The sequence below is a fragment of the Esox lucius genome, chromosome 15, assembly GCF_011004845.1.
Source record: "Esox lucius isolate fEsoLuc1 chromosome 15, fEsoLuc1.pri, whole genome shotgun sequence".
NCBI lineage: Eukaryota > Metazoa > Chordata > Actinopteri > Esociformes > Esocidae > Esox > Esox lucius.
Window position 1 is genome coordinate 26,106,589 of NC_047583.1, and position 25,444 is coordinate 26,132,032.

Here is a 25,444-nt window from a genome sequence, read left to right on the forward strand (position 1 = left end):
CTAATTCAATTTAAGATATTACAGTACAGTTCTCCATCCTAAAGCTTACAGTGCAGTTTGTGAAAGTGACTATTGTCCTTGATATGGCATTTCAACTTTACCCTGAACATTAAAACTTCACAGTATGCAATGATATTAAAGCAAAACGTTCCAAACACTGTATTTAAACTGACATTCAAATTAGCAATAAGCTCTGAAATCACCAAGATATTGTAAGTAGCCCACAAACCCCAGTGCAATTTTCGACACCGCTTTGTGTGACTATTACCCAGAAAATGACCTTGGTTTTCACATATTTAATACATCTTGTGATTTTACATTACAAAACCATTTTACAAGCACATGATTGGTGATGGTGCCACACAGATACATTTTACATTCACCATAGGCTGTAATTCAGAGTGCATACATATTCTACTTGCGGTATATGGCAATTTAATGCACAAATGCAACGTTCGAACAACTAAGCTAAACAAGGATAACTAGATATAAAAATACAGTGGGCCGCAAAAGTAGTTAGGCCCCTGACAAATGTTAAAAATAATATCCAAGTATTTGCATATCTCAGAGAGCACAGTTGGATCAATAATCAGAAAGTGGAAGCTGCATCAAACCACCCAGACACTGAAAAGGTTGTCCCTCAAAACTCAGCATTCCGACTGAAAGGATACGTGTCAGTCGGAAAACCCAGAGAGGTCAACAATCACATTAAAAGATCTACAGAGATCTGTGGCTGGGAGTTGATTAATGCTTCAAAAGTCAGCCATATAAAAAAATCTGCAAAACACTGGCTTGTATAGGAAAGTAGCAAAAAAATACCATCTGAAAGCGTGCCTGTTTTTTGCCAGAAAGCATTAGAGTGACCGAGCTGTGATGTGGGAAAAAGTTTTGTGATCAAATGAGGGCAAGATAGAGCTTTGGGGCGAAAACTCGAAGTGCTACAGTATGTACCATGACACTAAATCCAATATTTGCCCTAAAAAACCAAGATGTTTTTGTCAAAAGGTGCATCAAATGTTAATGCGTGAGTGTAAAATATTACAATAATACTGAAATGCACCTTTTGGCAAAAATCAATAAACAATTTAAAATATAATACAAATCACTAAACAATTTAATGATGGAGAATTGGTACTTTTGTAAGACCCTGCTTATTGGATCAGGAAAACAGGCTCTTGTTGATAGAAATTGTACTCTATGCACACAACTGTTATCTTGGTGATCAATGACTGGATATGCATTTACATAGTAAGATAGGCCAAGAGAGCAGTGGAGGAATACACTGGTGGATAGCTATAGGCCAAGAGAGCAATGGAGGAATACACTGGTGAATAGTTATAGGCCAAGAGAGCAGTGGAGGAATACACTGGTGGATAGTTATAGGCCAAGAGAGCAGTGGAGGAATACACTGGTGGATAGTTATAGGCCAGGAGAACAGTGGAGGAATACACTGGTGGATAGTTATAGGTCAGGAGAGCAGTGGAGGAATACACTGGTGGATAGTTATAGGCCAGGAGAGCACAGTGCAGTTATGCTCATAAGTTTACATACCCTGGCAGAAATTGTGAAATTATGCCATTGATTTTGAAAATATGACTGATCATGCAAAGACAACTGTTTTATTTAAGGATAGTGATCATATGAATCCAATTATTATCAGAAAGTAGTTTGGCTCCTTTTAAAATCATAATGATCCAAATCACCCAAATGGCCTTGGTCAAAAGTTTACATACCCTTGAATGTTTCAGACACAAGGTGACACACAGGTGAAAATGACAATTATAGGTTAATTTCCCACACTTTTTATGGCTTTTAAAATTGCAATTAGTGTCTGTGTATAAATAGTCAATAAGTTTGTTATCTCTCACCTGGATGCACTGAGCAGGCTAGATAATGAGCCATGAGGAGCAGAAAAGAACTGTGGATAGACCTGCATAACAAGGTAATGGAACATTTATAAAGATGGGAAAGGAAATAAAAATATATCCAAAGCCTTGCAAATTACACTCAGCAACCTTCAATCCCTTATTAAGAAGTGGGAAATTCAGGGATCTCTTGATACCAAGCCAAGGTCAGGTAGACCAGGAAATATTTCTGCAAAAAATGCCAGAAGAATTGTTAGGGATACAAAGAAAAACCCACAGGTAACCTCAGGAGAAATACCGGCTGCTCTGGGAAAAGATGGTGTGATTGTTTCAAGCACAATATGACGATACTTGAACAAAAATGAGCTGCATGGTCGAGTTGCCAGAAAGAAGACTTTACTGTGCCAATGACATAAAAAAGCCTGGTTACAATATGCCCGACAACACCTTGACATGCCCACAGCTTCTGGCACACTGTAATTTGGAGTGACAAGACCAAAATAGAGCTTTATGGTCACAACCATAAGCACTGTGTTTGGAGAGGGGTCAACAAGGCCTATAGTGAACAGAATACCATCCCCACTGTGAAGCATGGTGGTGGCTCATTGATTTTTTGGGAGTGTGTGAGCTCTAAAGACACAGGAAATCTTGTGAAAATTGATGGCAAGATGAATGCAATACGTTATCAGAAAATACCGGCAGACAATTAGCATTCTTCTGCACAAAAGCTGCGCATGGGACGCTCTTGGACTTTCCAGCATGACAATGACCCTAAGCACAGGGCCAAGTTGACCCTCCAGGGATTACAGCAGAAAAAGGTGAAGGTTCTGGAGAGCCCTCACATTCTACTGATCTTAATATCATCGAGCCTCTAGGGAGATCTCAAAAATGCGGTTCATGCAAGACGACGAAAGACTGCATGACCTGGAGGCATTTTGCCAAGATGAATGGGCAGCTAAACCACCTGCAAGAATTCAGGGTCTCATACAACTATTACAAAAGACTGCATGCTGTCATTGATGCTAAAGGGGGCAATACACAGTATTAAGATCTAAGGGTATGCAGACTTTTGAACAGGGGTCAGTTAATAATTTTTTTTGTTGCCATGTTTTGTTTTATGATTGTGCCATTCTGTTATAACCTACAGTTGAATATAAATTCCATAAGAAATAAAAAACGTGTTTTGCCTGCTCACTCATGTTGTTTTTGAAAATGGTACATATATGATAAATTCTCCAAGGGTATGCAAAATTTGAGCACAACTGTATATACTGTAAATAAAAATATGTATTTATATTAGCAATTTGTATGATGTGCTACAAATACAATATTTAAATTTTTTTACATTAAATTAAAAACATATTTTGTTGTCTAGTTACTTTGTGTTATATCATTTGCTAACATTTGCAAAAACTTGATCTAGACTTTAGGAGAGGCCCAGGGGCATAAACTGCCCCATATGCAGTGCCTACATTCATAGGCGAAAATCCCGGTGGGGACGGGGGGACACGGCCCCGACATCCTGGGAAAAACTATGATTTGTCCCACCCAATAATGATATCACTGTAAACATAACTATGTTATTTCAGTTAAATTAATAAGACGCAAACGAAAGCACTTGTGCTGATTATAGGCACTTAATAGTTTCATACGTTTCAAAAGATTGCGACCCCCGCCCTATGCCTCACAATGGATTGATCCACTGCCTCCCCAGCACTCAGCAGTAGAACATCATGCAGGTTCAGTGCATGTGTGGGAATCTTCTAGTCTGTTGCTGGTAGATATGTTAGACTATTTCTTTACTTCTATCACATAATAATTTTTTTTTTTAAATATAACGTCACCAGCCTTAATTTTCTCTGCACTGAATTACAGGTCACACTTTATGTTAGCTAGCGGTTAGCTGACGTTTGTTAGCAAGCTACAGCAACATCAACCAGTGTTTGAAGCTGTTTGCATTTAGTCAATGAATGGAAGCTTGCAATGTATGTAGTGTTTACCCTCTGAAAGGCACTCAATACCCGTTCAGTAGATAACATGAGGTTAATACAGTAAGTTTGTTTCATGTTGGTAGGGTTCGCACACACAATAACTGAATTTGCAGAGCCACAGTATTAGCAAACCGATAGCACAAACTAAAACAGTATTACAGCACTACTTTTGGTGTCCCCCTCAAGAATTGCTCTTGAGAAAATGTAATGTAATTGTCCCCTCCAAAGTCGATATCAGATTTTCACCCCTGCCTTCATTATCCTTCATTGAAATGTATTCAAATTGTGACTCCAGTCACTGGTAATGGGTAGTAACAGGGTAAGCATTGCCTCCCCAGAGTAATCTGACTGCATGTCACTGACAGACTGAAATACAGTACAAGTTTGGCAGCATGACAGATTAAGCCTTTCTCAAATAGATTATCATTGACAAAGTAACAATGCCAACCTTTGTGATAGTATCTGCCCAAATCCATCATAAATCCTTACTTAATATTTGTATGCACTCTTTCTGAAATCATAATGTGTATTCCCTTTCCAGAAATGTCTTGCAAATGCGGCCAAAGGACAAGAGATCTCCGAGTGAGGAATCCTCCAAGTCATGCCGCATCCTCATTGCAAAAGAAACGGCACTGACAATGACGACAGTCTGGCTTTACAAGCTAAGTCTTCCCCTTTCCCTCTTTTACCCTGCCATGTTAAAAATGACTTAGTGTCGAAACAATATGGCTGGCATCCATTCCAGATGTTGACAGATTCATCAGGGACAATTTGTCAAGATTCCACTAGGGAGGAAAGGACTTACACATGACACGACACTGTAGAGTCTATTCAGATAACTATGTTGCTATATCTGGTTTGACTGGGTTGCCTCATCCTGTTATATGATACTGATTTATACTGAACAAATATATAAATGCAACAATATGAAAGATTCACTGCTTGGTACAGTTGAAAACAGGATTCATCTGCGAAGAGTGCACTTCTCCAGTGTGTCAGTGGCCTTCAAAGATGATCATTTGCACACAGGTCAAGACCCTGGTAAAGATGATGAGCACGCAACTTCTGTTGTGATGTTTTCAACGTCTGTCCCGGGTGGTTGGTCTCAGTCAATTCGGCAGATGAAGAAGCAGAATGTGGAGCACCTATTTTGGTGTGGTGACTCATGGTCTGTGGTTATGAGGCTGGACGGACCTACTGACAAATTCTCTACAACAATGTTGGAGAATACTAACTGTAGAGAAATTAACACTACATTGTACATTTTGCTGTAGTGGCCTTCTATTGTCCCACAAACAAGGTACATCAGTGTCATTATAATGCTCTTCAATCTGTTTCTTAATGTGCCACACCTGTCAGGTGGATCGATTCTCTTGGCAAAGTAAAAATGCTCTACTACAGGGATGTAAACAAATTTGTGTTCAACATTTTATAGAATGTTGCTTTTTGTGCAGAAAATAGAAAATGTGGAGGGCTTATAACTAAGTATGAAGCATTTACATATGCCTTCACTGAGCCTTTCTTTATAAAATGTGAGGAGGAACTGGACAGAATGGCCTGGACTACATGAATACTTATATACTCAAACTCTAGAGGTTTCAAGTTGTGTTGTCATTTGTTTTTCATTTTACTCTGGGGATACTGATACTGGAGTGATTTTGAAGATGTGTCAACACCTACCATACAGTTATTGTTTTATCAACACCATACTGACCATCACTGTTCCTTCATCAAGACTCCTGTAACCATTCAAGTTCATGTGTGAACCGCGAAGAGCCCCTCATAACATATGGTACAGTGTTCCATTACAGCCCTAGTGTAAGATCAACCTTATAGACAACAATTACATTTTTTATATCCTTTTTTATAAAAGGGGCATTAATTCTGGAGGGCACTTTAGCCTACACTAGCACAATTGTGTGGGAGGTTGGTATGGGAAGCTAAAATCAGCAATGAAAGTATGCAAAGTGTAAAGAACAACTGTAGTATATTATCCTTTCCCTCTCTTCTTTCCCTCTCTTCTTTCCCTCCCTGATTCCCATTAGAGTACTTACCCAATTAAGTAGCATCAAAATAACACCATAATATTAGGTTTGATAAAAGCCCAATCTACATTTTTGTGATTTATAGTTTTATTCATGCAAAGCACTCGACTCTCCAGACTGACAGAGCAAATATTGGGATGGGAAGACTGTCCTATTATCCTTTCATCTGTACTCATGGGTTTATTCAACTCAATGCCCTAACTAACTGGGCTCCTCCAAACACTTATCATCCCTAATGCTAGAAAATATTTAAAATATAACCATCACCAGCACAACATTAATATTATCCCTCTCAAGATATTTGAGATATAAGTAGTATAATCTTCTGGTGACTGTTTATGTGTGTTTCATTAACTGCATTAGGGAGAACAAGGTATGCAGTATTCGATCAAACTGTACCTCGAGTCCCAGAACCATATAAACCTGTTTCCATAATGAGTGTCCGAAATGCAGTTCAACAAACATGAAATGTCAGTATTTCTTAGTGTCTTAGAATGAGTTGCTTTTCATAACTCGAATCCTTCTTGTCATAACTCTTGTCACGAATCAGTTCCCAGACATTCACTACATGACCAAAAGTACAGTATGTGGTGTGGAACGGTGTTACCATCAGTGTCTTGACCCCGCCGAGTGAGAGCATACTGCCTTCAGAGGTTCAGAACCACAAAGAGTGCAGAGTGATTTCCGGAAAGGGCTGGAAAATGCTAGAACAGTTGAGAGGCAGCTGGGAGGGCCAGCCCCACCCCTTCACAGTTCAATCAGATTGGGGTGACTATAAGAAAGTGGAAAGAGGATCCTTAACAATGGTAAACTCGGACTCCACATCACTAATGGCTTCATGTGTGTCTGTGTGTGTGTGTGCCTTAATATACAGTGCTGTCAAGGGACAGTAGACTGGGCTTCCTGCGATGTCCAAAGGCGCTATTAAGAGTGAGCCTGGAAAAGCCACCATAGGCGTGGATTTTTTTTGTGTTCTTTTTTTCTTTTGCTTATTATGGGTTGTTTGGAAAAAGGAATAAATAAAATGGTTGTAAATGCAATGTATACATTTCTTGTTTGTCTAATGGAATTTAATGTTATATCACAAGAATAAAGAAAAATATTATATGCTTAAGTGAAATGGTGCTATAGCTCTAACATCTCTGTAGTTGCATGTAGTTCTTCCTCTATGACTACCAAAGCCTTGTACAGAAGCAGTACTATCTTGTCTGTAGCTCCTCCTCTGTCGATCAGAGCCAATGCTTTGTAAAGAGCTTATCCCATCAAGTGGTATGTCGTCTCGTCAAATGTGTCATATGTACGGAATGCTAAGGCACGGTCCATCCATTTGTGTCTCTGTGCAGATTAAAGAAAGGCAGAGGAGGGGATATCCCCACATATACAATACACAACTTATACAGATAAAAAAATAAGTAGGAAGGTTAGGTATGTAGTCAAAAAAGAAAGAAATCTCATTAATGTATTGGTGATCTGAACACCAAGGAACACCAAGGAACTTGAAGCCCTGTTCCTGCTCCACTTCAGCCTCCTATATGGCCATGATCAGCTCCTTTCCCTTACTGCTTTAATATACACTGTTGTCCTGGTACCACACTGCCAGGTCCCTGACTTCCAACCCACACTCTCGTAATCATCGGTGATCAAGCATACCACTGTTGTGTCATCAGCAAACTGTACTGGAGGGGAGTATCCACGCATTCCCGAGAGGTTAATTGGTGAGAGTGAGCTTGGTGGATGTGTTGTTGCCTAAGCTCACTACCTGAACTCATGGTTCAGAGGGAGGCCTTCAGTCCCAGGGTCCTGTATTGGTATACCACTGTTCAGTTGTGCTCTACCAAGGTTTTCCAGAGTACAACTAACTTGCAAATATAAGCTGTCTCTGAGCCTGTTTTAATGGGATCTCGTGTTCTGATTCAGACTGTATCTGTTGGACGGTAAGCGGATGAACACTGAGTGGCTGGGTTGTGTGGGGTCCTTGATAATGCTGCAGGCCTGTGTCAAGCACCCTTTTGGATAGATGTCCTGGGTGTGTGTGAGCTTGACCATATTAACTATCGATGTAGGGCTGGGTGGTCTCTCATACAAGGACATAATACAGCTAGTCAGTGTGCATGTCTCCATGCAGTCCAGTATGTGAGACAGGTGAATCCCTGAAAAGTTTTTGTGAAAAAACTTGCACCTACAACACATGCCAATTGTATAGAATGAAATCCTAAAAACTGCTAGAAGCAATTATTTTCAGAAGCGCACGCTCATGGGTTAAATTGGGCTCAGTTAGGGCAGCTATGGACCAGACGACAGCCAGGTGGTTACCGTTAAAGGTGAATGTCCTATTCAAAGTCCAGATCTCAATCACATTGAGAATATGTGTCACGATTTGAAAATTGCAGTCTATAAACTTCATTCAACCAACCTATGACACCCTTGGAACAATCTGCCAAGAAGAATGGGAAGAAGCGGGTACATACTTACTAAAAGATTTGAAGCAGTTATTGCAAGGTGAAAGGTGGCTCTGCCAAATATGAATATGTAGGGGTTGAATACGTATGCAAGCAACATAACATATTTTAGCCTCAAATTTCTCTTAATATGGGAATATATATTTAGCAAAATACATTTTCACGTTTATTTTTTAAACAAATTTCACCTTGCAATAACTGATTTTGAGAGTCAGTGTTTTAAAATACAGTATCAAAACTGTATTGTAGCGGGCCGAGGTCTTTTCAACATGTCACTGGCTCGGGCGGTGGTCCCAATGTGCTTCAAGTCCGCAACCATTGTGCCAGTGCCGAAGCGGTCGACTGCATCTAGTCTGAGTGATTTCTGAACAGTTGCACTCACCCCCACAATCATGAAGTGCTTCGAAAGACTAGTTCTGGCCCACCTTAATCCTGCCTCCCCCAACACTGGATCCCTACCAGTTTGCCTACAGGTCGAACAGGTCTACAGAGGATGCCATCTCCACAGCTTTACACTCTGCCCTGACCCACCTGGACAAAACCAACACCTATGTGAGGATGCTATTCATAGACTTCAGCTCAGCATTCAACACTGTCATCCCCTCTAGGGATCCCCTCCATGACCTGGGGGTCAGCCCCTCTCATTGCAACTGGACTTTGGACTTCCTAACCAACAGACCCCAGTCTGTCAGATTAGACAACTTCACTTCCTCCACCCTGATCCTGAACACTGGTGTTCCACACGGCTGTGTGCTGATCCCTCTCATGTACTCCCTCTTCAACCACGACTGCGTTCCTGTACACAGTTCCAACACAATTGTCAAGTTCGCAGACGATACCACAGTGGTAGGCCTGATTAGTGTCAACGATGAGTCAGCCTACAGGGAAGGTCATGCGCATGGCGGCATGGTGCACTGATAACAACATGGCCCTTAACGCTAAGAAAAAACACTCATTGAGGATTGCAGGAAGTCTAAAAGCTGCAGCCACGGCCCAGTCCTCATCGATGGTACTGAGGTGGAGTATGTGTGCAGCTTCAAATTCATGGGTGTCCACATCTCCGAGGACCTCTCCTCACCCTCAAGGCGCAGCAGCTTTTTGAGGAGGCTGAAGAAAGCCTGCCTGTCCTCCAGGATCCTTGTGAACTTTTACTGCTGCACAGTCGAGAGCATTTTGACTATGCTGCTGTGTGGTTCAGCAGCTGCGCCATAGCCAACCGGAAGGTCCTGCAACGGGTGGTGAAAACCTCCCAGCACATCACTGGTGCCCAGCTTCCTGACATCGCGGACCTCCAGAGCAAGTGGTGTCTGTGCAGGGCACGCAAGTTCATCAGGGACCCTTCAAACCCATGCCACAAACTGTTTGCCCACCTACCATCAGGCAGGTGGTACTGGTCTCTTCGGTCCCACACCAGCAGGCTCAGGAACAGTTTCTAACCATCTACTGTAACCCTGCTTATCTCTGTGATCCAGAGAACTCTGTGAACTCTGTGATCCATCACTCACCATTCCCCCCAACTTCTGAGGTCCTTGTTGCACTACTCCCTTGTACTACTCTGACACTGCCTTGTAAGTCTGATAATGGATGTTTTTCAGTTGTTACAGGTACGTGTCTACCTCAGGAACCTCACAGCTGCTGTCCCTGCATTTCAGTTGCACATGCACCTTGTACATTCATTTTGCCTCTTTGCACATTTTTACATTTTGCACACTGAGAATTGCCATTGTGCTTGCATTTGTACAGTTGTTACACACACGTCTACCTTGAGGACCATAGTGCTGCTATCTCTGCATCCCGGTTGTGCATGCTACCCTACTACATTACTCCTTCATTTACCTTGTTTGCACATCTATAATGCCATTTAGAAATCGCCATTTGTACCCAATCAACTGTTATCCCACTTGTAACATTCACTATACCAAAAACGTTTGAACTTTCTGCCCTCCTCTATTTGCCTGAATTGCACATTTAGTATTGCCATGTGTACTGCATTTGGCTTCATTGCACATCTACGCATTCCACTTGCAATGTACATATATTTAATACTTGTAAAACCTCTATTTGCATTTCTGGTAAGATGCTAACTGCATTTCGTTATACTGTACTTGTACTGTTCAATGACAATTAAGTTGAATCTAATCTAAAAAGGACAAAATGTAAATGTACCATTTGTAACTCAGTAACATAAGACAATTGTTCATGGGTGTGATTAGTTTGCAAGGCACTGCATCTTAATAAAAAAATTATTTAAATATAATCACAACCCACTATCGACAAGACATGAACTAATATACCCTATTCCCCAAAAAGTAAAGATTTTGTGCCATTACTGTACTAATCAGTAAAGGTCTTGAAGCACTCCAGACTGATTAAACATCACTCTGCTTGCCAATCTCTCATTACCTTTGCAGAAATGTTTAAAAAAAGTGTATCAAGAAAAACTATTTATTTATATGGTGGCAGCAGGGGCGAAAATCCGATATAAAATTTAGAGGGGACATGAAATTATCTCAAGAGTAATTCTTGAGAGGGACACCAAAAGTAGTGCTGTAATACTGTTTTAGTGTGCGACATCGGTTTGCTCGCTACTGTAGCTCTGCAAATTCAGCTATTGTGTGTGAACCCTACCAACATACAACAAACTTACTGGATTAACCTCACATTAGCTTCATGCATTGAGTGCCATTCAGACGGTAAACACGAACTCTGTCACCTTGCCAGCTAAGGAACACACATACACTGGATTGCAAGCTTCTCTCATTGACTCAAATTCAAACAGCTACAAACACGGATTGTTGTTACTATAGCTTGCTAGCAAACGTCATCTAACCGCTTGCTAACACAGTGTGACCTGTAATTCAATGCAAAATTAAGGCTGGTTACGGTTTGAAATGTGTTTTATTGTATAGAGTGGTAGAAGTAAAGGAGTGTCTAATATATCCTTTATTTGAACTACTTACTGAAAGCCAACTACCAACAACAGATTCCCACACATGCACTGTACCTCTCTGCACCATGTGCCACTGCTGAGTGCTGGGGGGCTCGGGGGGGGGGGGGGGGGGGGGGGGGGGGGGGGGGGGGGGGGGGGGCAGTGGATCAAACCATTGTGAGGGCGGGGGGGTCGCAATCTTTTGAAACTTAAAAATACGCTATTAAGTGTCTATAATAAGCACAATTTCTGCCTATTGCTGGCAGTCATAAATGTACCTAATTAAAAGCATGATTATAGTCGCAGTCACCCATTCTGAAGACATTGAGACCTAAGATAAACGCTGGTAGCCTAATTTAAGATTCAAAGGAAAGCAGTCCTAAGCTAAAATATAACAAAAACACTGAGTTAATATTCATTTACAAATAAGAAATTGGCCAAATTCCTAATTTATTTATCTGAATTAATGTATAACATAATTTTTAGGGGGTGTGACTGAATAATGTGCAGGTGCCGCCAACTAAAAAGACCAGTGCAACTACTGAAACATGCTATTCTGGAGCCTTGTCTTGTAAGATATTTCAAGGTGACCATGGAACATGCATTTAGTTTAAATGGATCAGTAGAGCACATTGCCATAGGTGACAGGCCAGTCTATTGCGTTTAACCAAAGTTGTTTGGATCAATTCTGTTTAATATCATTATTAACTGACCACAACATCAGACCACAGTACCAGTATAGCCCAAAATACAAACAAAGCAAAATAATCACCACACCTTAACAATTAATCAGCCTGTAGCTTATATGAGCATAGAAGACATGGGCCTGATTTCCCTAAAGCATACTACAGCTAAATTCTTCATTAGAAACAATGAATTTGAAGATTGGTTCAATCAATAATCTTAGTCCCAATGTTTTCCAGATGACACTGGTAAACCAGACCGTGATCTTTTGATTGGTATTTAATTAAATAAGTCTTAGTTATATGTGACTATCCACCCTTGGCCAATCTCCATTAACCTAGTAATTTCTGTTGACTTCAACAATCAAGTCAACAATCAACTCATTGTTCTGCAATTAACCAGTCATGCAAAATAAGGCATCCTGAAACCTACAATATATTTTATTAAGACTAAACGCAATGAAAACATCAGAATGGTCAAAAGGACTATAGTAATAACTTCTTCTTGAAAAGTTTGTATCAAAGCAGTTTCGGAAATGTTTGCTGTGGATGGTGCTGATTTGATGAACAAGCTTGTAAACACTTGGTTTCTCTCGGATGCAAAACTAAGCCTAAAGACCTTTTTAACAAAAAAAAAAGCCATGGGCATCAACAGCAGCTCTGGGCATCAACTGTCTGTGGGCAGGGCTGCACCAATGAGATACAAGGGATTCATCACGTAACTTTTACAGTACAGTGTAAATGGATGACACTGGGTCAACCGTGGCTTTGAAGTATTCTTGAAGGTAGTTCTCTACATCAGGTATTGCCTAGATGGCACCAAATAGCAAGCAATACAGTCACTCGGTCACTGTCATCATAGTGACACTATGTGGCTAGCAAAAGATTGGAAAAGATACATATGCATCAAAAAAGCTGAAGCATTAAATCAAAGGTCAGACGAAAGAAATTTCTTCATATCATGAAAAACATTACTAGTTATTGGAATGAAAGAGGGCAAATGAGAATACATAACAAATATGTTAGCCAAAGCTAAAATAGGATACAGCTAGACAGTGGTGGAGGATTTGAAACAAATTGATTATTAGGTTAAACTTTTGAAGAAGAATTAGAGAACCAGGATGTTTGGGGGATTTTGGACAGTAAGTAAGTAATCTAAAATGTCTTCTCTCCATAATGCAAACTAATACCTAACTCTATTTTCTGAGTTTTGAGAAATGTCTTACATCATGTTTCATGAGTTACAGTAAATGCATTTGAGTATTTTAACTACATTATAATTTGTTTGTGAAATGCTGAATTATTTTAAATGTGTACGCTACTAATGATCAGTGCTTTTTTTTTTTTTGCTACTTCTTTTGGGAATTACTGAAGTCACAAACAACTTGCAGTCTTTGGCAGGCAATTGTTAGTGGATTGAATTGAGATTACAAGTCCTCTGCATTGTGACCGATATAAAAGTGGTCTGCCAAGGTTGGATAGCTGGCATACAACAAGTGCTATCTCACATGAGATGTGAGTGACCTCTTCAGCTGCAAATGTAATTCCACCATAGGTATTTTAGCATTATTGATTTTGCTTGGTTAAATTTTTTGAGTAATAATTGATTGCTTGAAGGGGCCATAATACATGTCTGTTGATATAAACATTCTGTCACCATTTGGCATGGCCCCTGCTACACAGCAAATCGGAAGACGCTACTGATGCAAACAACATGATCTATTGGGATTGGTCGATAAAGATGGCGCCTCTTCAGAAATAGAACAGAACATTTTTGCCTGGCTTGAGTCAGGCTGACCAGCCTTCCCATGCATGAGCAACGATAAGGATGCTGTAATGACAGAATTCCGCATTCCTGCTAGGCCTAATTGTAGATGAATGGGCCACCTTGCCTGCCGCAGGCACCACAACACAGTTTCACTGACTGCATCTGGTGCAAAACAGACACATTGGATATGCAACATTTGGTTAACACAATACAGACAACGTTCCACATCGTGGCAAAACATATCATGCTGAGAACGTTCAAATGCAAACTCAGAGATTTCGGGTTACACTAACAGAGCAAAAATCACAGATGAGATTGTGTCAGGAGAAAAAACATGGAAAGTGTTGTCAGGCACAGCATTGGAAATGTCCGGATAAGGACCATTGCCCCTCTTCTGGATGCTGAGGCACTTTTTGTTTTGAAAACTCCTGAAACAGCTATTTCATACAATCTACTAAGACACTATATCATTAATAATTGCAAAGGTAATTGAAAATGTGTCATGAGGTGCACTCATATGGTAGCTACTACATCGCCTTATGCTTTGGAGCTCACTAATCTCTATGCACCATTGTCCACAAGGAGGCAAATGAACATAGGAAGTGACTCAAGTATATAACAAATAACGTCTATAAGTCAATTGGTGTACTACTCCAGTGATTGTGACTAACCAGGGGTCCCAATAATATAATAAAAAGTGAAAATCGACTGCACTGAGTTGAACGTAACCGACTAAAACCGATGGGTTACTTGTGCCTGTTGATATGATTTACAGTGTAACAGCGCATTATAGCTAAGTGTTGGCATAATGTGTGTGGAGTCGATTTACAAAAGCACGTTTTACTGATTTTATCGATCATACTATGAGTGGCATAGAAACTTAGAGCTAAATGCATCCGCAGTCAATCTTAATTCATCAAATTATAACAATGCTGTCTGTGTACCTCAAGCTACACTTCTCTACCTGTTTTAAGATTGCTCCCAGCTTTGCCTTACCTTTCCTTACTCCTCCTAACTGCTGTTCTGGGTGAATTCCAACAAGTTAAAGCATACTAGTGGTATTTCAGCAAACAATTTTACATTGTTTTCTTTATTCATTATCTATCAAAGCAGTGAAGAACGTAAAACATCTGTTACTAAATGCACATGAGGCAGTTTGTTTTTGCACACTTGCTTTCAAAATGAGGAAAAACAAACATTTAACATATAAAGAAAACACTTGCATTTAAACATCTGATTAATCAATGAATTGAAGTAATAACCAACAGAATAATCAATAATCAAAATAGTTGTTAGTTGTAGCTCTAAACATCTGGAAGGTCAGATAATGCAAAATAAATTAAATGTTGTTGACATTCATAAATTAGACAATGGCTGAAAATAATTTGATTGCTAAATCATCAGGAATTTGCTAAACATGAATGGAACTTTGATTAGAACCAGGTTATAGTCAGATGAGACAATAATAATGTATTTTGGTCACAATCCCCACAGTTTTGGTTTATAAATAGGGATAATTAGGTACATTTTCTGTTATATAGAGAAAATCACTGCTATGAAGTATGGGCGTGGATTTTTGATGTTATGGGGCTGTCCTAAAGACTCCGGAAAGTGTGTTTGGATACATGGCAACATGGACTCTGCAAAGTATCAGGTTTTACACTAACATATTTCTGCTTCTACGGTAAGTTAAAACTGTCTTTTAGCAGTACAATGATCAAAATAATTCCTTCTGATCCTTATTAAATGCTAAATCTCCAAAAATCAAGGTTTTGCAATGGCCATCCCATCCCCATTGAAAACAGGTGGGATATGCTGAAGATGAGAGTCCAAGACAAGGACTCTAAAAGGTCTGGAGAGATACTGAATGGATGAAGGCTCTTAGATCACTTTCCATATGTTCTTGCATTATCAAAGATTGTAGGAGAAGTGCTGATATCTTTACAAAGGGGAGGATACACAAAGTACTAATTGCGGGAGTGCCAATAATCGTGACACGTTTTGTGAAATGTGTTTACTTTGGAAACATTTTTATTTTCTTAGAACATTTTTACATAACATTAAAGGTTTGATTTCTCATACTTTATGTGTAAGGTCATGCTCATGCAAAAAATTGTATAGCCTCACATTTCATGCTCTCTTTAAGAAGAAATATTGGGTACCAGGGCTCTGCTTGTAATTGTGTTCATATTATGTCATGCCAACTCCTAATACCCACCCGGGAGGGCATCTAAAATGTAGTAGTCTACATAAACAGTGAATATAAAAAGTCTACACACCCCTATTAAAATGCCAGGTTTTAAGATTTAAAAGAATGAAACAAAGATAAATCATGTCAGAACTTTTTCCACTTTTAATGTGACCTATAATGTGAACAATTCAATTGAAAAATAAATCTTCAAGGGGGAAACATTTTAAATAAAAACCTTACAATAACCTGGTTGCATAAGTATGCACACCCTCTTATAACTGGGAATGTGGCTGTGCTCAGAATTAACCAATCACATTTAAACTAATGTTAAATAGAAGTCATTAAACATCTGCCATCATTTAAAGGGACTCTGATTAATCATAAATAAAGTTCAGTTGTTCTAGTAGGATTTTCCTGACATTTTATTAGTTGCATCTCAGAGCAAAAGCCATGGTCCGAAGATAGTTTCCACAGCATCAGAGGGATCTCATTGTTGAAAGATATCAATCAGCATTCCAAAGCATTAGATATACCATGGAACATAGTGAAGACCGTCATCATCAAGAGGAGAAAATATGGCACAATGGAGACATTACCAAGAACTGGACGTCCCTCCAAAATTGATGAAAAGACAAGAAGAAAACTGGTCAGGGAGGCTTCCAAGAGGACTACAGCAACATTAAAGGAACTACAGGCATATGAATGGGCTATGGGGTAGGGTGGCAAGAAGAAGCCTTTTCTTACAAAGAAAAACATCCAAGCCTGGCTGAAGTTTGCAAAACCAAACATCAAGTCTCCCAAAAGCACATTGGGATATGTGTTATAGTCTAATGAAACCAAGGTTGAACTATTTTGCCATAATTCCAAAATGTATGTTTGGCACAAAAACAACACTGCACAACACCCAAAGAACATCATACCCACAGTGAAGCATGGTGGTGGCAGCATCATGCTTTGGGGCTGTTTATCTTCAGCTTGAACCGGGGCCTTAGTCAGGGTGGAGGGAATCATGAACAGTTCCAAATACCAGGCAAATTTGGCACAAAACCTTCAGGCATCCGTTAGAAAGATGAAGATGAAGAGTAAGTTAACCTTTCAGCACGACAACGATCCAAAGCACACATCCAAATCCACCAAAGCATTGCTTCACCAGAAGAAGATTAACGTTTTAGAATGACCCAGCCATTGCCCAGACCTGAATCCAATTGCACAACTATGGGGTGATCTGAAGAGGGCTGTGCACAGGAGATGTCCTCACAATCTCACAGATTTGGAGCGCTTTTGCAAAGAAGAGTGGGCAAATATTTCCACATCCAGATGTGCCATGCTAATAGACTCCTACCCAAAAAGACTGAGTGCTGTAAAAAACATCAAAAGGTGCTTCAACAAAGTATTAGTTTAAGGGTATGCACACTTGTGCAACCAGGTTATTGTGAGTTTAAAAAAAAAAAAATCCCCCTCAAAGATATTGGTTGGTTTTTCAAATGAATTGTTCACGTTATAGGTCACATTAAAGGTAGAAAAAGTTCTGACATGATTTATCTTTGCCTCATTCTTTTACATCACAAGAATGGGGCATTTTAACAATGGTGTGTAGACTTTTTATATCCACAGTACACTCAGGTAGGGTGTGGTGCTAATCTTGCCTGGAGGAGGATGTTGTTTTGCAGTGTTTGATTTACTCAATCCCTCTATCACACTAACAGCATGATCCTCATACCGTGCTCTTTGATTCCTTGGCTCGAGTTGACAACATCACAGGGTCGTAAGCTCTTCTAGTATAATTAAAACAAGTCTCAGAGCTACAGAGACCAATGCAATGCCATTTCCAACGACTACTGGTCAAATTCAATGCTGTTTTTTTTAAATGCCTCCTTTTTCAAATTTTATCATAACAACTGAAGAAGACCATGTCTCTAAAATGTATACCAGATACACTACTGGAAATATTTGAATGCAGGCAACAATGTCTATCTAAATTGTATTCCACTTTCCACACCCCAATAGGTTTGTGAGGTAAGGCAGCGGTCAGTACCCAACCCCTTTCCTTAGTTCTGCACAGCCCCTCAAAGCTGCAGCAGGCAGCAGTATAGAGGGAGCAAAAATTGAATCACAGCACCACCAGCCACTGGAAGCGGAGCTGCAGTTCAGTCATGAATTTGTCCAGATGTTGACTATAACCTACAGAGGGAATACTGTTTATTAAGTTAATTGTGGAACATGGCCAATAACCCTCTATGCCATAAACAAATGGTTTCTAAGAAGGGTTTAATGAGACTTGACAGGGGCTGAATTGCACCCAAAAATATGTATCTTCTTGTTTTCTATAAGAACACGTGTATCAACTTTGCATGGTAATTCAGATTTGACCATATGCGTTCATGTGACACGTGCAGGTGACATATCATAGACATCCTGATCATCCTTAAACTTCTGGGGACTTTGGTGCATTTCATTGAGGCCAAATCATACCTTTTAACTCTAAATCCCATACATACATTCTGTTTACTTACACACACACACACCACCACACACATTCATATATATATTTATATAAACTACGTTCAAAGTTTGGGGTCACTCAGACATTTCCTTGTTATCCATTCAAAATAACATCAAATTGTTCAGAAATACAGTGTAGACATTATTAATGTAGTAAATGACTACTGTAGATGGAAACGGCAGATTGTTTATGGAATATCTACATAGGCATACACACATTATCAGCAACCATCAGTCCTGTGTTCCAGTAGCACATTTTTTTTGCTAATCCAAGTTTCTCATTATATAAAGGCTAATTGATCACCAGAAAACCCTTTTGCGATTATGTAAGCACAGCTGAAAACTGATGTTCTGATTAAAGAAGCAACAAAACTGGCCTTCTTTAGACTAGTTGAGTACTAGGTGTGTACTACAGTGCAAACTGGCTCTAAACAGAATAGAAAAAGGAGTGGGAGGCCCAGGTACTGTACACAACTGTGAGGCCCAGGTACAGAGCTAATACATTAGTGTGTCTAGTTTGAGAAACAAATGCCTCACAGATCCTCAATTGGCAGCTAAATTAAATAGTACCCACATAACACCAGTTTCAATGTCCAACTTGTGGGAGGTGCTTCAGGAAGCACCTCCCACAAAATATCTTCAGATTACCTCAACAAATTGACAATGAGGATGCCAAGTCTGCAAAACTGAAATTGCTGCAAATTGAGGATTATTTGACGAAAGCAAAGTTTGAAGGACACAATTATTATTTCAGTCAGAAATCTTTATTTCTAACCTTTACTTCCAACCTCTAATCTATTTCCTATTCATTTTTGCTGTATGTCCTATTCAAACTAATTTCATGTATGTTTTCATGGAAAATAGGGACATTTCTAAGTGACCCCATTTTTTTAACAATAGTTTGTGTGTGTGTGTGTGTGTGTGTGTGTGTGTGTGTGTGTGTGTGTATACAGAGAGAAAGGGAGAGATCGGTATGATCGTCCTTATATTATTGACCCTTTGAATGCATCCAGTAGTGTCAATGCCATAACACTTCGCATGCATGGTATTGCATTGACGCCTGAATCCTCTATTATCATTTAAATTAACGGCAAGGTTGAGGACCGGGTAAGGTAGCCTGCCTATCCTTACACACTTCATAGGGAAATTTCGCGAAGTTATCGGTCAAACTGAATTGACATGGGAACATGCAAATGGATAGATTTCCTTCCGAGGGTGTCTGAGTTAATTCCCTCCACCCATCCCCGACCCCCTCCACACAAACCATTACTAGACTATCACCACCCAAGTAGGCTATAACACCACATTAATCCAAATCAAAGGTTGTACAGCACCACAACGCTATGACATTTCAACCAATGACCTGACCAAACAAATTATTCCACTGCGTAATTTTGATCTACGCCCAGATATACAAATTGATATGCAGTCGGCCGGCCTGAATTCCTTCAAACTACCTAATATTTAGGGCTAGTTTTCGACCATGCTATGTCAACGTAGGGTAATACTGTCCGCACCTCATTTTCAACGTCCTGCAGGTTATCTTCCTTTACAACTCAGCCTTGACAATCGTAGGCGACACCGTTAAATTTGTCGGCGACCGATTAATCCGCCAACACAAAAAGGAATTGTGAAAATGTACAAACATTAAAAGAGTAAAGTTTACCTTGAAGAAGGAACGTGAGCCCAGCTCTGAGCACCGAGGGTCAGGGGAATAGATTGTTCTCACATTTCATATTTTCCCATGTTCCTATTAGGTTTGGCCCCATTGGATTTTGGTTAAATTTTATAGATACAAGGTGCGCTGGATATTATAGCGCACAACTCCGCACAGCCCATCCTTTCATATGCCATCGCTTTGTGCCCCTCAAAATCCAATCCACTTGTGATTCTTTTCTTCACAGTTTTAAATAAATATCCAAGAAAACCCACACGAAGACAGTCAAATTTCAACGCATTTTGATAAAATCCTTTTCTGAAAAACGGGCGTTTGCTTTCCCCACAGACTCGCCGAAGACCTTGCCATTCTCCTGCCGCTCGTCGACGTGCCTCACAACAGTATAGGCTTTTCTCTGCAGTAACACCGGCTTGCTCAATTTAGCTGAGCACACGTCTCTGCAGCCGAGTGCGATAAAGTGGCTGCTATAGGGAACTCAGATCAAATCTCAGCAGGGAGACCTTTGCACCGCTGCACCTTACGTGCACTTTCCCAGCTCTGCCTCCGCGCTGAGTTAATCCACAGTGAGTGAGAGCCTACAAAATTGTTTACCCTCCATCCAAGTAATCAAAAGGCTCGCTCTTTCCGTCACTTCTCTAGATTATTATCCAGTTTATACTCAGTTATTCAGCCCGACAAAAGCGCGTTGTTATCCAAATAAATGCTGCTCAATTGTGTTTCGGTTAATAACTTGACCAAAAAGAAGAAAAGTCGATAACACTGCACAATTCACGTTTTTCCCTCACTGCCATTGTTTAGCTTCTTCCCAGTGATCAGTTTTACTGAACTAAGAGCTTTGGCAGAAGGTACTGGGAGATTGTATTTTCTCTCTCATTTCGATTGGAAAAAATTGAAGTCAACAACGATTGGCTCAGACTCACGTTCGTTCGCTCTCCTTGATTCAGCGTGTCACCATGGGACCTGCTGCTAAGAAGTGCTGGCATAGAGCCTTTGCTTGGAAGACCGGATAGGATTGCAATGAACAAAAGAGGTATGAAATAACGCCTCACGGACAATAGGACGGTTTGTGAATAGGAAACCGACTGCACACGTACGACCATTTTGTTTCATAACTTTTGACTTGAAATAATATATTTTGCGATATTAAGATAAACACACTAACTAGAATATAGGTTAGAGTCCTCATAGGTATTTTACACAGCTGATTACAATTGGTGACATGTATCTAAACTGAAGTACATTAGGTAACTGCACTAGATACTCCAAGAGTTTCCACTAACATGGACTGACTGATGTTTATGAATAATCTGCCACAGTGTATACGCACAGCAATGCTGATAACGTGGGAACCTGACGTCAATGTTGAGCAGACTACCTTATTTCAAATGTACATCTATTTATTTTCTAGCATTTCACCATAATAATAATAATTTCACTTCAGGGGATATAATGTACTAAAGTTTGTGGTTCACAGTATAAACTTGAGTGCTACATTATTAATAGATTACATTGGATGTGACTTGGTGCTTTCAAGCCAAAGCCTCTCCACTCGGAAGGTTATGTCAGTGCTGTGTGTGAATGAAGTATGAATAGTGATTCAGCACCATGGACAGCACCACCTTCTGCATCTCAGCTGAGGAATTCAAGTAGAGTAAATAGTTGTCACATGGTCTGTTAAAGGAGCCATTTGTAAGATTGCTACTGTACTAGATTCATGTTTTCAAGATTTGTTCTCCTAATGTTTTTAGTGAAACATGAAACATAACTTGCCGGTCCATCTATAAGTTTGCATTGACTTGATTAGTTTCCTTGTACTCGCTTTACACACTCAAAGTATTACCCCACCCCAAACCTGGTTATTTTCCATTATGGAATGTCTGATACTAATCTGGTCAAGTTCTGTAAGGGAAGGGGATGAGAAGAGTGTCATTGTTTAAATGTTGTCGAGTTGACGATAGAGGCAGGGCAGCAGCCTTAACATATAAATGTTGACAAGATTACTTTAACAATTATTTGACAAAAATACTTAGCTGTTTTCTCAATGATATTTAGCTTTGTCTCCTAATTTGTTGTTTGGTATTCACTTATTGACACACTCTGTTGCATATTGTTACAGTCTGAAATGAGGCATACACCTACTGAAAAATATGAAATTCCAGCAAAAACACATTCTCATCAACAAAGGAATGTGTATAATCTCTATTTACCATGGGGATGTTTGAATGTGTCTCTTGCTATCAACAAACTTGTTAAAATATGTTCCCCCCTGTAGTTACATATTCTCTTCCCATTATGTATATTCTTAAAGATGCATTCTGGGATTTTAGGCCACTCATTGTTGAAGTGCAACTGTTGAGCTAAAACGGGTCCCCAAAAATTGTGAAAACCTTGGAATTTCACAGCTAACGGAGGTATTATAATGATTCTACTTAGATTATGCAAATACAAACAACATATCCAGCCTAAAATAAAGATGTTTGTTACTAGCAAAATTCTCACTCTGCATTTTTTATTCAATTATCAGCACCATTTCCCAAATTCATATCTCAGACAGTTTGCATTGTTAGTTATAGCCTACTTGTAGCTAGCTAGGTCACATCTAGTCCTTAATATCTCTGGGTATTGTCAGGTTGGTTCATTGTGTACTAGTTAATCAAAAGACTATACTTGATGATTGCAACACTCATCAATTTAGCCAGGTATTTCTAGAGAGATATTGTATGACTATTACTGTACATGTACATAATGTAGCCTACACATTTTGTACTCTCTTGACTGGCATTGCCACTTTTGAGTGAAATAAGCTGGCCAGAAGAATGGAGAGTATGAAGAGGACCTTCAGGCATACAGAATGGGCTTGAAAACATTCTTGTACCTTTAATCCTCCCTGAAGATGACATAGTTGGCTTGAATCCACTCACCTGCAGAATTTACTGCTTACTTTAGGTTTTGGGCCAGTCCTTGGAGAAACATCCAATACAAAAAATAATATATACATATACATATGTAAAACATATGTTAAGATACTGTTGCAAAGCATTACAAACCCAAGCATACTAGTACCCCACCCCTTCTCCATGTCCGTGTTCTGGTGATAGGGAACTCTTACAGTACGTCATTTAGTCTTAGAAGAGTTTCTGATGGCCGCCTCCTTGTGTTCCTTTCTGAATTCTAGAATTACAGCATAATCTATCTCAGTATTTACTCCACTTCAACAAATAGTTGAAGACCAGCAACACCATATAATCAATATCTGGATTTACACTACTGGACATATTAGATTGTTATTTGCTTTGTACATTGTGATTGATTGAATTATTTTTTTGTCTTAAAAGCAATCTTTCAGAGTTTTATTTACCAGTTGTACATCTTGAACGTTTGGATGCTTGAACTCAGAGTAGATCTGACCAGATTTGGCCAAACACGTTGACCAGCTTCAGCTGAGGTCAATTCATAATTTATGACACTTTCAACTATTGTAACTCAAATCTCTCTGAGGGCCTCATCCACCTCTTCATCCTTTCAAAAGTACTCTTCCTTTCCCAGTTTCCATTGTGTATGCCTTAGAAAAAAGGTTGTCAATAGCCCACTTCCCATTGTATAATGCTGATTGACCCATACATGAACTGATTGGCCAAATTAGAATCTTGTACTCTTGCATTTGATGATTGATTGAGCAGATCAACAGGACTGTAGCTAATTAGCTTCTGGCATACGGTTTTACCAAAGTGTAAACAAAACACTTGAATTTTGCATTAATTGATGACATTTGTATATACAGTATACCATGTGAAGTATGTGCTATTTCAGTACAAAGAATATTATTAAAAGCTTTGAGAATAGATTTAGGGATGTGATCATCTACAGTGTAAATTCTCATGTCAACCTTTAAGAAAAATGCTTGTTTGAAGGAAAAAATACTGTAACATGTAGGCATTGAATACTTGCAGTACGTAAGCAAAACATATTTTTTATTTTTTCTTATAAATATTTTCGAACAAAACCAATTTTACCTTGTCACCTTATAATGTGAGTGTCAGTGCATTGAAATACAATGAAAAAAGAGCAAAATGTCAATGTACCATGTCAATGTATCATGTGTAATTCATTCCAATGATAGAATTGATCGGAGGTTTGAATATTTTTGTCAAGGATCTGTACAAACAATATCCCTGCTCCATTTCTAGACATGAAAGCTTGTACACAACAGGACACCACAAATGGATGGCTAGGTGAGTATGCATTCGCATTTCATCTTCTTCCATGAGGATGATTGTGTGTGTTTAGTGAGACAGTTGAACAGGAGCAGTTGACAAATCTGGTAATAAAGTACTTGGTTATTAATGTGACAATTAAACATTGGCTAACCATATCAGATTGTAAATCTGGGGCATGATTGCGGTACTTGTCTGCACTCTTTCTGTTTGTTAACCACTGATTTATCCGTTGATCAGCATTGTATGTCCCAATACCATATTCTTGCTGTTTCCAAAAACGATGTGACACTGTGTAAAATGCAAAAATAAAAATACAGAATGCAGTGTGCAAATCATTTATCCCTATACTTAATTGAATATAGTACAAAGACAACATATCAAATGTTGAAACTGAGAAATGTTTTTTAATTTGTTGCCGTACTCAGTATGTGTTTGGGAACCAAGGAGATCAATTGAAGGTAGTTTTGAGTGTGAAATGTTTTCCCATTGTTGCTTGATATAGGATTTCAGCTACTCAACAGTTCGGGGTCTACTTTGTTTGAATGCACCCCCTTACCATCCCAGATGTTGGCTTTTGAACAGTGCACAGATAACAAGCTGTATCGTCCCTCTCATCATTAGTCGAGAGGACACGGCGTCCATGATTCCCAAAATTATTTCACATTTTTATTTGTCAGACCACAGTAGTTTTGCAATTTGCACCAGTCCATCTTAAATGAGGTCGGCCCCAGAGAAGGCAATTGGGGTTCTGGATCTTATTTCTTCTTTGTTAGAGTTTGAACTTTATTTGTGGATTTGTGGATGCAGCGACATACTGTGTTCACAGACATGGCTGTAGATGTGTTTTATTTGTCAGACTGACCTAGTACCTTCATTCACTTGTGGTCTATGTAGACTCGAACCTGGCTTCCTTAAATATGACCGCTGTTATCTTGAAAAGCAATCAGACTGGATGCAATATTTCCTCTGGGTCGTATTTCATTGTGGAAATTTCAATATTTTAAAAAGGTTTATCTTTGGTTGTTTTTCTTCTATTAGGTGGTCTATATTTAGAGAAGAACATGGTTGAAGAAGGCTGCTGTTATGTAACAACATAACAGGAACACATAAGTGACA

The 25,444-nt window shown here is 39.4% G+C and overlaps 1 protein-coding gene across 1 annotated transcript in view; it reads right to left on the reverse strand.

The window, feature by feature from the left end:
* The window catches only part of lrfn5a (leucine rich repeat and fibronectin type III domain containing 5a), a 64,784-nt gene extending 43,714 nt beyond the window's left edge, over positions 1-21,070 (reverse strand). The window contains exon 1 of the mRNA XM_010878689.4: positions 20,100-21,070. The gene's annotated coding sequence lies outside the window, so the exon portion shown is untranslated. The remainder of the gene's footprint in view (positions 1-20,099) is intronic.
* Positions 21,071-25,444: the final 4,374 nt, after the last annotated feature.